At 38.8% G+C, this 15,068-nt stretch overlaps 1 pseudogene; it reads left to right on the plus strand.

The window, feature by feature from the left end:
- Nucleotides 1-12,476: 12,476 nt before the first annotated feature.
- Nucleotides 12,477-14,570, plus strand: LOC114224483 (ORC ubiquitin ligase 1 pseudogene; annotated as a pseudogene).
- The last annotated feature ends 498 nt before the right edge of the window (nt 14,571-15,068 follow it).

The raw sequence follows: 15,068 nt of genomic DNA on the forward strand, positions 1-15,068 counted from the left end.
CGGCAAAGACATTTGGGAACCACAGCAACAGGCCCTTCCCCCAGAAGATCAGCAAGAACAGCCAGCAAGCCAAGACCAAGTTTACCGATCAATGAGAATGGCAGAACTCCAGCGCTAGGGGAGTACTGCACATAGATTTCATGATTTTATCCCATGATTCTTTAGTCTTTCAAAGTTAATATTTATTAAGCTTTTTCCTTTTTTAATTTTCCTTTTTCACTTTTTCAACAAACATCTTATCAATCCCTTTATTAAAAAACATTTTTATTTTTCATTTTTAGAGTCATATTCTCACCCTTCATAGTACTTAACCTTATTTATGGTATATATATATATATATATATATATATATACATATATATATATATGTTGTTCTCTCTTTAAAATATTGGGATACAGATTCTTCTAACAGACCAAAATATACCCTCAATCTCTAGTGTATGGCTTTGTTCTAGCCTCCTGCCTAATCACATTCTCTACTTTTTTTTTCTTTTTCTTTTATTTAAATCCTCTTCTTTCCTTTTACAACCAACTTCTTATCAATTCCTTCTACAAAATTTTAAAATTTTCATCTTTACATTCCTATTCCATCCTTTCTATTTAACACTTATTTTTGTACATATATAAGTTTTCCTTTCTTTAAAATTTTGGGAAGCACTTTCTTCTAACAGACCAAAATACACCAAAAATCTAGTGTGTGGCACTGATCTGTGCAACAGCCTGATCATATATGATCATATTCTGCTTTTTTGTTTTCTTCTGTTTTTGTTTGTTTTTTATCTATTTCTTATTCTTTTTTCTTTCTTTCCCATTCTTTTCCCCTTGTTTCAGGTCTTTTCTGATTTGTTTAGAGTATATTTTCTGGAGATGTTGTTACCCTGTTAGCATTTTGTTATCTCATTCATCTATTCTCTGGACAAAATGACAAGATGGAAAAAATCACCTCAAAAACAGAATAAGAGGCAGTACCGACTGCCAGGGACCTGCTCAATACAGACATTAGTAAGATATCAGAACTAGAGTTCAGAATGATGATTTTAAAGATAAAGAAAAAAGCAAGGAAGTTATTAGAGAAACACTTCCTGGAGAAATAAAAGACCTAAAATTTAACGAAGTCGAAATCAAAAAGGCTATTGATGATATGCAATGAAAAATGGAGGCTCTAACTGCTAGGATAAATGAGGCAGAAGAGAGAATTAGTGAAAAAGAAGACCAAATGATGGAAAATAAAGAAGCTGAGAAAAAGAGAGATAAACAACTACTGGATCACGAGGGCAGAATTTGAGAGATAAGAGATATCATGAGGCAAAAGAACATTAGAATACTTGGGATCCCAGAAGAAGAAGAAAGAGGGAGAGGGGCAGAAGGTATATTGGAGCCAATTATACCAGAGAAATTCCCTAATTTGGGGAAGGAAACTGGCATCAAAATCCAGGAGAAACAGAAAACCCCCCTCAAGTTTAATAAAAATAGGTCAACACGTCGACATCTAATAGTAAAATTTATGAGTCTCAGAGACAAAGAAAAAATCCAGAGAGCAGCTTGGGAGAAGAGATCTGTAACCTACACTGGTAGAAATATTAGATTGGCAACAGATCTATCCACAGAGACCTGGCAGGCCAGAAAGCACTGGCATGATATAGTCAGAGCACTAAATGAGAAAAATATGCAGCCAGGAATGCTATATCCAGCTAGACTGTCATTGAAAATACCAGGAGAGAGAAAAACCTTCCAGGACAAAAAAAACTAAAGGAATTTGCAAACACAAAACCAACCCTACAAGAAATATTGAAAAGGGTCCTCTAAAAAAGAGAGAGTCTAAAAGTAACATACACCAGAAAGGAACACAAACAATACACAGTAACAGTCACCTTACAGGCAATACAATGGCACAAAATTCCTATCTTTCAATAGTTACCTTGAATGTAAATGGGCAAAATGCCCCAATCAAAAGACACAGGTTATCAGAATGGATAAAAAAAAAGAAAACAAGACCCATTGATATGTTATCTGCAAGAAACTCATTTTAGACCCAAAGACACCCGCACATTGAAAGTGAGGGGCTGGAAAATAATTTACCATGCTAATGGACACCAAAAGAAAGCTGGGGTGGCAATCCATATATCAGACAAATTAGATATTAAACCAAAGATTGTAATAAGAGATGAGGAAGGACAATATCCTACTTAAAGGGTCTATCCAACAAGAAGATCTAACAATTGAAAATATCTATGCCCCCACATGGGAGCAGCCAATTATATAAGGCAATTAATCAGAAAAGCAAAGAAACACATCAACAACAATACAATAATAGTAGGGGACGTTAAAACCCCCGTCAATGAAATGAACTGATCATTTGGGCAAAAGCTCATCTAGGAAATGAAGATTTTAAATGACACACTGGACGAAATGGACTTCACAGACATATTCAGACATTCCATCCCAAAGCAACAGAATACACATTCTTCTCTAGTGCCCATGGAACATTCTCCAAAATAGATCACATCCTAGGACACAAATCAGTTCTCAACCGGTACCAAAAGACTGGGATTATTCCCTGCATATTTTCGGACCACAGTGCTTTGAAACTAGAACTCAATCACAAGAGGAAAGTCGGAAAGAACTCAAATACATGGAGGCTAAAGAGCATCCTACTAAAGAATGAATGGGTCAACCAAGAAATTAAAGAAGAATTAAAAAAATTCATGGAAACCAATGAAAATGAAAACACAACTGTTCAAAATCTTTGGGATACAGCAAAGGCAGACCTGAGAGGAAAGTATATAGCAATACAAGCCTTTCTCAAGAAACAAGAAAGGTCTCAAATACACAACCTAAACCTACACCTAAAGGAGCTGGTGAAAGAAAAGCAAATAAAACCTAAACCCAGCAGGAGAAGAGAAATAATAAAGATCAGAGCAGAAATCAATGAAATAGAAACCAAAAGAACAGTAGAACAGATCAACGAAACTAGGAACTGGTTCTCTGAAAGAATTAATAAAATCAATAAACCCCTGGCCAGACTTGTCAAAAAGAAAAGAGAAATTACCCAAATAAATAAAATCAAGAATGAAAGAGGAGAGATCACAACCAACACCAAAGAAATACAAATAATTCTAAGAACATATTATGAGCAACACTATGCCAGCAAATCAGATAATCTGGAAGAAATGGATTCATTCCTAGAGATGTATCAACTACCAAAACTGAACAAAGAAGAAAGAGAAAACCTGAACAGACCTATAACCACTAAGGAAATGGAAGCAGTCATCAAAAATCTCCCAACAAACAAAAGCCCAGGGCGAGAAGGCTTCCCAGAGGAATTCTACCAAACATTTAAAGAAGAATTGATACTTATTCTTCTGAAACTCTTCCAAATAATAGAAATGGAAGGAAAACATCCAAACTCATTTTATGAGGCCACCATTACCTTGATCCAAAAACCAGACAAAGACACCATCAAAAAGGAAAATTACAGACCAATATCCTTGATGAACATGGATGCAAAAATTCTCACCAAAATACTAGCCAATAGGATCCAACAGTACATTAAAAGGATTATTCACCATGACCAAGTGGGATTTATATCTGGGTTGCAAGGTTGGTTCAACATCTGCAAATCAATCAATGTGATATTATACATTAACAAAAGAAAAAACAAGAATCATATGATCCTCTCAATAGATGCAGAAAAAGCATTTGACAAAGTACAGCATCCTTTCTCAATCAAAACTCTTCAGAGTACAGGGATACAGGGTAACTACCTCAATATCCTGAAAGCCATCTATGAAAAACCCACAGGGAATATCATTCTCAATGGGGAACAGCTGAGAACTCTCCCCCTAAGGTCAGGAACACAGCAGGGATGTCCACTATCACCACTATTATTCAACATAGTATTGGAAGGCTTAGCCACAGCAGTCAGAAAACAAAAAGAAATAAAAGGCACACAAATTGCCAAAAAACGCTAACTCTCACTCATTGCAGATGATATGATACTTTATGTGGAAAACCCAAAAGACTCCACCCCAAAACTGCTAGAACTCATACAGGAATTCAGTCAAGTGGCAGGATATAAAATCAATGCACAGAAATCAGTGGCATTCCTATACACCAACAACAAGACAGAAGAGAGACAAATTAAGGAGTTGATCCCATTTACAATTGCACCCAAAACCATAAGATACCTAGGAATAAATCCAACCTAAGAGGCAAAGAATCTGTACTCAACAAAACTATACAATACTCTGAAAGAAATTGAGGAAAACACAAAGAAATGGAAAAAAAGTTCCATGCTCATGGATTGGAAGAACAAATATTGTGAAGATGTCAATGCTACCTAGAGAAATCTACACATTTAATGCCATCCCTATCAAAATACCATCCACTTTTTTCAAAGAAATAGAACAAATAATCCTAAAATTTGTATGGAACCAGAAAAGACCCTGAATAGCCAGAGAAATGTTGAAAAAGAAAAGCAAAACTGGTGGCATCACACTTCCGGACTTCCAGCTCTATTACAAAGCTATAATCATTAAGACAGTGTGGTACTGGCACCAAAACAGATACATAGATCAATGGAACAGTAGAGAGCCCAGAAATGGACCCTCAACTCTATGGTCAACTCATCTTCGACAAAGTGGGAAAGAATGTCCAATGGAAAAAAGCAGTTTCTTCAACAAATGGCGTTGGGAGAATTGGACAGCCACATGCAGAAGAATGAAACTGGACCATTTCCTTACACCACACACAAAAATAGACTCCAAATGGTTGAAAGACAGGAGTCCATCCAAATCCTAAAAAAGAACACAGGCAGCAATCTCTTTGACCTCAGCCAGAGCAACTTCTTCCTAGACACATCACCAAAGGCAAGGGAAGCAAGGGCAAAAATGAACTCTTGGGACTTCATCAAGATAAAAAACTTTTGCACAGCCAAAGAAACCTTCAACAAAACCAAAAGACAACCGACAGAATGGGAGAAGATATTTGCAAATGACATATCAGATGAAGGGCTAGTATCCAAAATCTATAAAGAACTTCTTAAACTCAACACCCAAAGAACAAATGATCCAATCAAGAAATGGGCAGAAGACATGAATAGACATTTTTTCAAGGAAGACATCCAAATGACCAACAGACACATGTAAAAGTGCTCAACATCGCTCGGCATCAGGGAATTCCAAATCAAAACCTCCATGAGATATCACCTCACACCAGTCAGAATGGCTAAAATTAACAGTCAGGAAACGACAGATGTTGGCGGGATGCAGAGAAAGGGGAACCCTCCTACACAGTTGGTGGGAAGGTAAGCTGGTGCAGCCACTCTGGAAAACAGTATGGAGGTTCCTCAAAAAGTTGAAAATAGAGCTACCGTCCAGCCCAGCAATTGCACCACTGGGTATTTACCCCAAAGATACAAATGTAGGGATCTGAAGAGGTATGTGCACTCCAATGTTTATTGCAGCAATGTCCACAATAGCCAAACCGTCGAAAGAGCCAAGATGTCCATCGACAGATGAATGGATAAAGAAGATGTGGTCTATATATACAATGGAATATTATGCAGCCATCAAAAGGAATGAAATTTTGTCATTTGCAACGACATGGATGGAACTGGAGGGTGTCATGCTGAGCAAAATAAGTCAATCAGAGAAAGACATGTATCATATGATCTCAGTAATATGAGGAATTCTTTTTTTTTTAAGATTTTATTTATTTATTTGACAGAGAGAGAGAGCGAGAGCAGGAACACAAGCAGGGGGAGTGGGAGAGGGAGAAACAGGCCTCCCGCGGAGCAAGGAGTCCGATGTGGGACTCGATCCCAGGACCCTGAGATCATGACCTGAGCCGAAGGCAGACGCTTAACGACTGAGCCACCCAGGCACCCAATATGAGGAATTCTTAACCTCGGGAAACAAAGCGAGGGTTGCTGGAGTGGTGGGGTGTGAGAGGGATGGGGTGGCTGGGAGATAGACATTAGGTAGGGTATGTGCTATGGTGAGTGCTGTGAATTGTGTAAGACTGTTGAATCACAGACCTGTACCTCTGAAACAAATAATACACTATATGTTTAAAAAAGAAGAAGAAGAAGAAGAAGAAGAAGAAGAAGATAGCAGGAAGGGAAGAATGAAGGGGGGAAGATCAAAGGGGAGATGAGCCATGAGAGACTATGCACTCTGAGAAACAAACTGAGGGTTCTAGAAGGGAGGAGGGTGGGGGATGGGGTTAGCCTGGTGATGGGTATTAAAGAGGGCATGTACTGCATGGAGCACTGGTTGTTATACACAAACAATGAATCGTGGAACACTACATCAAAAATTAATGATATAATGTATGGTGATTATCATAACATAATAATAAAAAATAAACTAAAATAAATTAACATAAGGAAAGGAAAACAACAAAATCCTTCGATTGGAAAAGATACATAATAAATGTATATAAAACTTCTAGTACCCATCAAAGTGCCTGAGGAAACAAAAGGTGCTCCATTTGCTCACTCATGCATTTTTATTTTTTTATCTTTTTGTTTGTTTGTTTTGTTTTTTCATTTATGCATTTTTAAATGAATAGGAATGAGTAAAGAGAAAAGTTGAAACCAAAGACAAATATGCATGAACTTGTACCTTCTGGGGATCAAATTAAAAATAAGTGGTGGAATTTGGTTCCTCAACTGATACCATAGCTTGGGCTCAAATTCTAGTTAATGGAGTGGTCGGTGTTGGAAGGGATGGGGTGGCTCTGTGAGAGACATTGGGGAGGGTATGGTAGGGTGAGCACTGTGAATTGGGTAAGACTGATGAATCACAGAACTGTATGTTAAAAAAAAAGATAGTAGGAAGGGAAAAATGAAGGGGGGAAATCAGAAGGGGAGAAGAACCATGAGAGACTATGGACTCTGAGAAAAAAAGTGAGGGTTCTAGAGGGGAAGGGGTGGGATGATGGGTTAACCTGGTGATGGGTATTAAAGAGGGCACATATTGAATGGAACACTGGGTGTTATATGCAAACAATGAATCATGGAACACTACATCAAAAATTAATGATGTAATGTATGGTGATTAACATAACATTAAAATAAAATAAAATAATAAAGCAAATTTTAAGATTTCCCAGGAAAAGATGGCAGAGGAGTAGGGGACCCTATTCCAACTGGTCCCTGGAATTGAGTTGGACATCTACCAGACCACTCTGAACACCCACAAAATCAGCCTGTTTTGTAAGATGATAAATCTGGATCTCTACAAACAGCATATCACAGGTGGTTGGTTTCTAGGTACTAAGCTGGGAGTCATGATTCTGTGGGCAGATATTGAAGGATAAACAGAAGAGGGAGGGAGCCTGGCTATCGGGATCTTACACCACCAGTGAGGGATAGCCTCCCGCACTGGGGACAGGGCACAGACTCGCAGATCGGTAGCAATGGGGAAAGGACTTTAGGGCAGCGCCCGGGACTAAAACCAGAACGGCAGGGCTGCCTGTGTGAACTGAGGGCGACTGGCAGTTTTAGAAGCACAAAGGGCAGAGATGTGACCCGACTTGGAGGCAAGGACTGGGAGCACGGCTGAGGGGCACACAACTCAGGATGCTCCAGTTTATAGCAGCACAGACAGAAACGGAGATAGTGTGGCTTGGAGAGCTCACTGAAGAACAGACTGCAATCTCTGCTCTGAGGCAGAGGGTTGGAAATGGTCTCTTCTGCTCTGACTCTCAGAAGAGACATGGAAAACCACCAGGGAAAGCTGCCAGAGAACAAAAGCCCAAAAAAAACAGTTTTCACTGGGCCCACCCCCACCACAGGGGGCAGGGCAACTCTGCCCAAATAGGGTTGCCTGAGTAACAGCATGGCAGGCCCCTCCCCCAGAAGACAGGCTGGAAAACAAGAGGCCAGCAACACTAAGGTCTCTATAAACAGGTGCATCTAGCTTGGGTTGTGATAAATAACTTGGACTCTATACATTCCCTCAACCACCCTTCAACAGAATGACTAGGAGGAGGAACCCCCAAAATAGAAAAGACTCAGAGATTATGACTTACGCCACAGATTTACAAATGGATTCAGATATAACCAAGATGTCAGAGATAGAATTCAGGCTAGCAATTGTGAAGACAATAGCTAGAATGGAGAAATCAATTAATGGCAACATAGAGTGTCTAAGGGCAGAAATGAAAACTGAATTAGTAGAATTTAAAAATGCTATCAATGAGATCTAAACTAATCTAGAAAATCTAACAGCTAGGGTAAGCGAGGCAGAAGACTGAATTAGTGACCTAGAAGACCATTTAATAGACAAAAGGGAAAAGAGGAGGCCAGGGAAAAACATCTCAGAATCCATGAAAATAGAATCAGAGAAGTGACACCATGAAATGTTCCAATGTCAGAATTATTGGAATCCCTGAGTGGGTGGAGAGAGAGAGGACTAGAAGATATATTTGAGCAAACCATAGCTGAGAACTTCCTTAATCTGGGGAATGAAACTAACATTCATGTCCTAGAGGCAGAGAGGGCCCCTCCCGAGATCAAGGCAAACAGGCCAACACCCTGGCATGTAATAATAAAACTCACAAATCTTAGAACCAAGGAAACCATCTTAAGGGCAGTTAGGGGGGAAGAGATTCCTTATATACAGAGGGAAGAACATCAGAATAACATCAGACCTATCCACAGGGACCTAGCAAGCCAGAAAGGGCTGGCAAGACATATTCAGGATACTAAACGAGAAGAACATGCAGCCAAGAATAGTTTATCTGGCAAGGCTGTCATTTAGAATGGATGGAGAGATGCAGAGTTTCCAAGTCCGGCAGAAACTGAAAGAATATGTGACCACTAAGCTGGCCCTGCAAGAAATATTAAAGGAGATTCTATAAAAGGAGAAAGACCCCAAGAGTGATATAGAAAAGAAATTTACAGGGACAATCTATAAAAACAAGTTCTTCACAGGCAACATGATGACAATAAATTCATATCTTTCAATAATCACTCTCAATGTGAACGGCCTAAATGTTCCCATAAAATGGCACAGGGTTGCAGATTGGATAAAAAAACAGGACCCATCTATATGCTGTCTACAAGAGACTCATTTTGAACCTAAAGATACATCCAGACTGAAAGTGAAGGGATGGAGATCCATCTTCATGCCAGCAGACCTCAAAAGAAAGCTGGGGTAGCAATTCTTATATCAGATAAATTAGATTTTAAACTAAAGACTGTAGTTAGAGACACAGAAGGACACTATATCATTCTTAATGGGTTTATCCAGCAAGAAAATCTAACAATTGTAAATATCTATGCCCCCAACATGGGAGCAGCCATCTACATGAGCCAACTGTTAACCAAAATAAAGAGTCATATTGATAACAATACATTAATTGTAGGAGACCTCAATACTCCACTCTCAGCAACAGACAGATCATCTATGCAGAAAATCAACAAAGAAACAAGAGCTTTGAATGACACACTAAACCAGATGGACCTCAAAGATATATACAGAACATTCCACCCTAAAACAACAGAATACTCATTCTTCTCAAACACACATGGAACTTTCTCCAGAATAGACCACATACTGGTCATAAAACAGGTCTCAACCGGTATCAAAAGATTGAGATTATTCCTTGCATATTCTCAGACCATAATGCTTTAAAACTGTAATGCAATCACAAGAAAAAATTTGGAAGAAATATAACACTTGGAAGCTAAAGACCACTCTATTCAAGAATGTTTGAGTCAACCAGGAAATCAAAGAAGAATTTAAACAATTCATGGAAACCTATGAGAACAAAAACACATCGGTCCAAAACCTATGGGATAAGGCAGTCCTAAGGGGGAAATACATAGCGATCCAAGACTTACTCAAAAAAATAGAAAACTCCCAATTCACCAACTAACTCTACACCTTAAAGAACTAGACAAAAAGCAACAAATGATGCCTAAGCCACACATTAGAAGAGAAATAATTAAGATTAGAGCAGAGATTAATGAATTAGAAACCAGAAACACAGTAGATCAGATCAGTGAAACTAGAAGGTGGTTCTTTGAAAGAATTAAAAAGATCGATAAACCACTGGCCAGATTTATCCAAAAGAAAAGAGAAAGGACCTTAATTAATAAAATTATGAATGAAAGGGGAGAGATCACAACTAAAACCAAGGAAATAGAAACAATTATTAGAAATTTATATCCACAACTATATGCCAATAAGCTGAGCAACCTGGATGAAATGGATGCCTTCCTGGAAACCTATAAACTCCCAAGACTGAAACAGGAAGAAATTAACAACCTGAGTAGGCCAATAACCAGTAATGAGATGGAAGCAGTGATCAAAAACCTCCCAAAAAACAAGAGTCCAGGGCCTGATGGATTCCCTGGGGAATTCCACCAAACATTCAAAGAAGAAATAATACCTATTCTCCTGAAGTTGTTTCAAAAATTAGAAACAGAAGGAAAGCTTCCAGACTCATTCTGAGGCCATCATTACCTTAATCCCCAAACCAGGCAAAGACCCCATCAAAAAGGAGAATTTCAGACCGATATCCCAGATGGATATGGATTCCAAAATCCTCAACAAAATCCTAGCTAATAGGATCCAACAATACATTAAAAGGATCATCCACCACGACCAAGTGGGATTTATCCCCGTGATGCCAGGGTGGTTCAACATTCACCAATCAGTGTGATAGAACACATTAACAAGAGGAGAGAAAAGAACCATATGGTCCTCTCAATTGATGCAGAAAAAGCATTTTACAAAATACAGCATCCTTTCCTGATTAAAACTCTTCAGAGTACAGGGATAGAGGGAACATTCCTCGAGTTCATAAAATCCATCTATGAAAAACCCACAGCAAATATCATCTTCAATGGGGAAAAGCTAAGAGCCTTTCCCTTAAGATCAGGAACACGTCAAGGATGCCCACTCTCACCACTATTATTCAACATAATACTAGAAGTCCTAGCAACAGCAATCAGACAACAAAAAGAAATAAAAGGTATTCAAATTGGCAAAGAAGAAGTCAAACTCTCTCTTTTTGCAGATGACATGATACTTTATGTGGAAAACCCAAAAGACCCACCCGCAAATTACTAGAACTCATACAGCAATTCAGTAATGTGTCAGGATACAAAATCAATGCACAGAAATCAGTTGTTTTCTTATACACTAACAATGCAACTGTAGAAAGAGAAATTAGAGAATCGATTCCATTTACAATAGCACCAAAAACCGTAAGATACCTCGGAATAAACCTAACCAAAGAGGTAAAAGATCTATACTCTAGGAACTACAGAACACTCATGAAAGAAATTGAAGAAGATACAAAAAGATGGAAAAATATTCCATGATCATGGATTGGAAGAATAAACATTGTTAAAATGTCTATGCTACCCAGAGCAACCTATACCTTCAATGCCATCCTGATTAAAATTCCAATGACATTTGCCAAAGTTCTGGAACAAACAATCCCAAAATTTGTATGGAATCAGAAAAGACCCTGAATCGCCAAGGAAATGTTGAAATACAAAGCTGGGGGCAACACGTTGCCCGATTTCAAGCTATATTACAAAGCAATGATCACCAAGACAGCATGGTACTGGCACAAAAACAGACATATAGACCAATGGAACAGAATAGAGAGCCCAGATATGGACCCTCAACTCTATGGTCAAATAATCTTCAACAAAGCAGGAAAAAATATGCAGTGGAAAAAGACAGTCTCTTCAATAAATAGTGCTGGGAAAATTGGACAGCTATTTACAGAAGAATGAAACTCAACCACTCTTTTATACCATACACAAAGATAAACTCAAAATGGATGAAAGACCTCAATGTGAGACAGGAATCCATCAAAATCCTAGAGGAGAACATAGGCGGTAACCTCTTCGACATCAGCCACAGCAACTTCTTTCAAAATACATCTCCAAAGGCTAGTGAAACAAAAGCAAAAATGAACTTTTGGGACTTCATCAAGATAAAAAGCTTCTTTTTTTTAAGATTTTATTTATTTATTTGACAGAGACACAGCGAGAGAGGGAACACAAGCAGGGGGAGTGGGAGAGGGAGAAGCAGGCTTCCCGCCGAGCAGGGAGCCCAGTGTGGGGCTTGATCCCAGAACCCCAGGATCATGACCTGAGTCAAAGGCAGGCGCCTAACGACTGAGTCACCCAGGCACCCCAAGATATAAAGCTTCTGCACAGCAAAGGAAACAGTCAACAAAACAAAGAAGCAATCCACAGAATGGGAGAAGATATTTGCAAATGACACTACAGATAAAGGGCTGGTATCCAAGATCTATAAAGAACTTCTCAAACTCAACACCCAAAAAACAAATAATCAAGTCAAAAAATGGGCAGAAGACATGAACAGACACATCTCAAAAGAAGACATACAAATGGCTAACAGACACATGAAAAACTGTTCATCATCATTAGCCATCAGGGAAATTCAAATCAAAACCACATTGAGATTCTGAACGCTGCCATGGCTCAGACCGTGCAGAATGTTACATTGTCACTCACTCTGCCCATCACGTGCCACATTTGCTTGGGGAAGGTATGCCAGCCTGTCACATGCATCAACAACCATGTATTTTGTTCAATTTGTATCGATTTGTGGTTGAAGAATAATAGCCAGTGTCCAGCTTGCAGAGTCCCCATCATGCCCGAAAATCCTTGCAAAGAGATCATTGTTGGAACAAACAAAAGTGAACCTATGCCAAGCCATACAGTCAGGAAGTGCCTTCGGAAAACTAGACTTGAGTTACTCCACAAAGAGTATGAGGATGAAATAGATTGTCTGCAGAAAGAAGTAGAAGATCTTAAGAGTAAAAATCTCAGCTTGGAGTCACAAATCAAGACTATTCTGGATCCTTTAACCTTGATGCAAGGCAACCAAAATGAAGACAAGCATCCAGTTGCAGATAATCCAAGTAAAATTGACCCAGAAACTGTAGCAGAGTGGAAGAAAAAACTTAGAACAGCTAATGAAATCTATGAAAAAGTAAAAGATGATGTGGATAAGTTAAAGGAAGCAAATAAAAAATTGAAATTGGAAAATGGTGGCCTAGTGAGGGAGAATTTAGGACTGAAAGCTGAAGTTGATAACAGATCACCCCAGCAGTTTGGAAGGTTTACAGTAGCTGCTCTTCAGTCCAAAGTAGAACAGCATGAACATGAAACCAATTGCCTCAAGAAAGCCCTGAAATGAAGTGATAAGTATATAGAGGAACTAGAATCTCAAATTGCACAGCTAAAAAATTCAAGTGAAGAGAAGGAAGCTATGAATTCCATTTGCCAGAGAGCACTTTCTACAGATGGCAAGGGGAGCATAGGCAATGAGGAGGATATGCCATCAAAGAATCAAGGTGATGGTGCCAGAAAGCAGCTTGGCTCACCCACCTCAAGTTCTCACCTGGCAAAACCTTCTAGCAGTTCTGCCAGGCAGGAAAGCACCAGCAAAACAGAACCAAATTGTTCTAAGAACAAAGACCTATATCAAAAACAAGTGGAAATAATGTTAGATGTGACAGATACAAGTATGGATACTTATTTGGAAAGAGAATGGGGTAATAAGCCAAGTGACTGTATACCCTACAAAGATGAAGAACTTTATGATCTTCCAGCTTCTTGTATTCCTTTGTCCCTTAGTTGCCTTCAGCTCAGTACTCCAGAAAACAGAGAGAGTTCTGTAGTCAAAGCAGTAAGTTTCAAAAAGCACTCAAACCATCTCAGAAAATTGGTGTTTGATGATTTTTGTGATTCTCCGAATGTTTGTAATAAAGAGTCATCAGAAGATGATAGAAGTGAAAATGAAAATAAATCAGTGTTTTACTTCCTCAGAGACAGGGTTTTCTATGCACAAAACTTGAATTTTGAAAGCTCAGAGGGAAACACAATAGCAAATTCTGTTGGAGAAATTTTTTTTAAAATTAAGTGAGAAATCAGGCTCATGCTTATCTAAGAGGTTGAATTCTATTTGCTCTTTTGAAATGAATTGGACAAGAACATCCAGTGAAGCATCCATGGACGCAGCTTACCTTGACAAAATCAGCAAGAGCCCTTGTAATAATGGTTTTAAGTCAGTGGATTTGGACGGGTTATCAAAGTCGTCTCAAGGCAGTGAATTTCTTGAGGAACCAGATAAGTTAGAAGAAAGAACTAAGCCAAACCTTTCCAAAGTTTCTCTAACCTGATCAGTTAGAAAATGGAAATGATTGGAAACCCACTTTTTCTCTCCTCTCTCCATCTGACCAAGAAATGAATGAAGATTTTTCTCTCAATACCAGTTCTAACCCAGGAACTAATGAAAGCAAACCCCCAAGCTGTTTGTTTCAGACTGAGTTTTCCCAGGGTGTTTTGTTAAGCAGTTCACACTGGCTATTTGAAGATCAGAGGTTTGGGTCATCTTTATTTACGATGACCTCAGAGATGCATGGTCTTCATAACCACCTTCAGTCTCCTTGCTCTACTTCCTTTGTGCCTGAGAAGAGGAATAAAAAATATGAATCAATCAACAAAAAGAAAAATCCAGAGCAGTCTTTCCAATGCCAGCCCATCAAAAGCAACTAAAAGTTGACTCATTAGAAATGTGTTATTTGGGCACCTGGGTGGCTCAGATGGTTGAGCGTCTGCCTTCGGCTCAGTTCATGATCCCAGGGTCCTGGGACTGAGGCCCACATCGGGCTCCCTGCTCAGCGGGGAGCCTGCCTCTCCCCCTCCCTCTGCTTCTCCCCCTGCTCATGCTCTCTCTCTCTCTCTGTGTGTAACTCTGCGTCTCGAATGAATAAATAAAACAAAAAAATACATTTAAAAAAAGAAATGTGTTATTTATGTTTTTGTCCTGAGAGGAATATAAGTTTTTAAAGTTACTTTTTTCCCTCATAAAAGTTCTATACAATTTTGAATTGATAATCTGTAGTCAAGTGTCAAGTCAGAATGGTGGATTAGCCTGTAACCAAAATACTTTTTTTCATTTTAAAGAATTTGTCCTTTTTCAGTTTCATTTGGGCATCTTTTTAACCAGAAAAGATAGGGAGAGGGTTTCTTTTAATGAATATTATATGTATCTGGTTTG

Source organism: Eumetopias jubatus, unplaced genomic scaffold (assembly GCF_037043125.1).
Source record: "Eumetopias jubatus isolate StellerSeaLion01/CBP00866 unplaced genomic scaffold, mEumJub1_p1.0 scaffold_9, whole genome shotgun sequence".
Classification (NCBI taxonomy): Eukaryota; Metazoa; Chordata; class Mammalia; order Carnivora; family Otariidae; genus Eumetopias; species Eumetopias jubatus.